General features: G+C 34.4%; 1 long non-coding RNA gene across 1 annotated transcript; it reads right to left on the bottom strand.

Annotated features, from left to right (window-relative positions):
* Window positions 1-1,451: 1,451 nt before the first annotated feature.
* LOC108035829 (uncharacterized) lies at window positions 1,452-2,266 on the bottom strand. Its single transcript, XR_001768795.3, has 3 exons — window positions 1,970-2,266; window positions 1,805-1,909; window positions 1,452-1,745 (listed from the first exon to the last, which is right to left on the bottom strand). It is a non-coding gene; the product is annotated as an uncharacterized LOC108035829 (long non-coding RNA).
* Between the last annotated feature and the right edge of the window lie 325 nt (window positions 2,267-2,591).

Below are 2,591 nucleotides of genomic sequence, written 5' to 3'. Positions count from 1 at the left end.
TTCATAACTTTTTATTTGTTATGTTGTCAGAGCAGTGAATTTTTTGTTACCATCACTATTTTGTTATTTGAGATTTTTTAAGAATTTTTTTTCCATTTTAGCTTTTTTTGACCAACACAAACTTATTTTTTGCCTGTTGTTTCGAGCTTAAGGGGTTTAGAGCATTTATTAATTTCCACTTTTTTATATTCAACACTAGCTTTGTATTTTCGACGGTTGAATTAGGTCGTTATCCGCGCTAAATTATTTTCCACTTTAAAACGATTTTGTTGTTTATTTTCAAACCTTCTTTTAGAATTTAAATTTTTTTACTAGATTAGCCATTTAACAATACAATTAAAAATTTTTATTTTTTAATTTTACTTATTTACTATTACATTTTATATAGGTCGAACATATTTTATTCACTGTTCTTTTACTTTCACTCGATTTATTCAACTGCTCGATTCGTTTCTCAAAAACGGACCGCCCTGCCTCGAGTTCAATGCTCAATCATCAAAGCTCAGCTTAAGAGACTTATACCAAAAATTGATAAGAAAATGCCTCAAGGGAGTCGGAAAATAGGATGATAAATTTAAAATCTAAATTCGGCTGGAAATTTGTGTTTACATTAGCGGACTTTATAGATCGCTTTGAGGTTCTTTTTGTTTACGTATTGTTAAATGGTTAAACAAGAAAAAGCCCTTCTTACAGTGAATGTTGTATTGTTGTAGTATGCGGTGTGCGGGAGACCTTGTAAAGAAGGCTGAGTTAAAAATAAAATTAATGTAGTTGCTTGCGGTTATTCCCTACGATAATGGTTACATTTTAAAACCACTGTTGCAGAAATGGGGAAAAAAAGGACTCGAAATAATGCTGATTTTTATGTCACCCTTTTTTTTCGGCTCTTCATTTATAATTTAGAAAACTGCGGTTTTATCTGCTCAGAAAAAGCTTTCATCTTGTTTATTGAAGGCCACAATTGGTTTAATCTACATGCTCCTTTTATTTTTTCTGTGTAGCGTCTCATTTTTCTCTGTATGGAAGTCAGTAAAGCCCTGCTTCTTCCCATGGCTTCTTCCCCTCTTTGTGGCCGTTTATATGCCTTTTCGCCCATTTAATTTATTCCGCTATTTTTGCCTTGGTATTGCATCTACCTTTTTTGTGCTGTCCCGCCTTTGCTGTATCTGTGGGTGAGCTTTTGTTTCTAGCCAGAAGTTTCTCAAGTGTTAATAATTGCATTATTTCCGTAACGCTGCACAAACACACACTGCTTTGCACGCCCACACATGCACTGGTCACACATGTGCACGTACAGCTGGGACTGGCAGCAGTTCAGTTCCGAAAATAAAGTTTCACTCGTTCATCACCTTGTGAATCATGCGTGAACAATTTCCTTTTTATATAATAATATACATTCGTATTAATATTAAATTAATATTTATATTTTGTTTAATTGTGTTTGGTTTACATTGTGTGTTTTCTACGTTCCTGATAATATATAAGACCATCTGTTCGTGACTATTTACCTTTTCGAACTGTGTATAACTCCTTAATGGAGTTTTATTGGTACAAAATATTTCATCATGCCACTTTCGGCTAACAGAACCACAATTTTCTAGGTTATGTTGTAAAACATATAAAAACATCCGGCCTTGTGGTATACCTTTTGTCCGCTTAACTGGGCAGAGAGTTGACTTCCGCTGCAGAGGCTTTTCCCTCATCGGGGTCCACATCTAAGAGCTACTCTAAGAATTCCCTAGTATCTGCAATAAATACACTTTATTAGATAATTGTAAACCATAAATATGAGTCTGGGACATACTCTCATTGTCCACGATGTTTTGCTCCATGTTGTGGATGGAGCAACTCGTAGTGCTTTCAAACGGAAGGAGCCTCACCGCTTGGCCCCATTTTATTTTTTCCCCGCCTGCAAGGAATTATATCATGAAGTGGATTTATAAAATATTGTTGCTCGCATAAAATTTACCTATACTTTTTGGTCTGGTTTTCTATTTTTGTCCGGACGTCTTTGTGGAACACATCAAAGCCCCGTTCCATTAAAAACTATCTCACCTCCTTGTTTTTTGGGCACCCCCCAGTTGCTCGATGTTCTCATAACAAATATCGATGACAAGAAGCGTCATCTCTACGGAACCATTCAGCTTGCCACCAGTGGTTTCAATTGTCATGAAGAAGAAAAAATTAGCTTTCGCATAAGAAAGTTCGTCAAATTTGGATGGGGGATCTGGGAAATTTCAGAACGGTGGTGGGTGGTGGATGGATCCCTGTAAAAAGGCACTATTCAATAAACATCCATTTGAAAAATAAAACAAGAAAGAAAGGTAACTTCGGTTAGCCGAAGTTTGTATACCCTTGTAGTTATAAAAAATAAACAACGTTAGTAACACATTCTTAAGAATTGTTGCTAGCTGTTTAAAATATTAAAATATAATATTTAAAAAAATAATTATATTATATCTCTGACCTTCTTATTGACAGCTATTTGCAAGAGCCATCCGATTTTTATTAAATTTAACTAGAAGTTTTTAAAATTATAAAAAATTATATTCCTAATATAATAAAATAATGTGCCAAAAAACACCGAATCT

Source organism: Drosophila biarmipes, chromosome 2R (genome assembly GCF_025231255.1).
Source record: "Drosophila biarmipes strain raj3 chromosome 2R, RU_DBia_V1.1, whole genome shotgun sequence".
Classification (NCBI taxonomy): Eukaryota; Metazoa; Arthropoda; class Insecta; order Diptera; family Drosophilidae; genus Drosophila; species Drosophila biarmipes.
The sequence above is the reverse complement of the archived record's forward strand: the minus strand, read 5'-3'. Positions and strand labels throughout refer to the sequence as shown.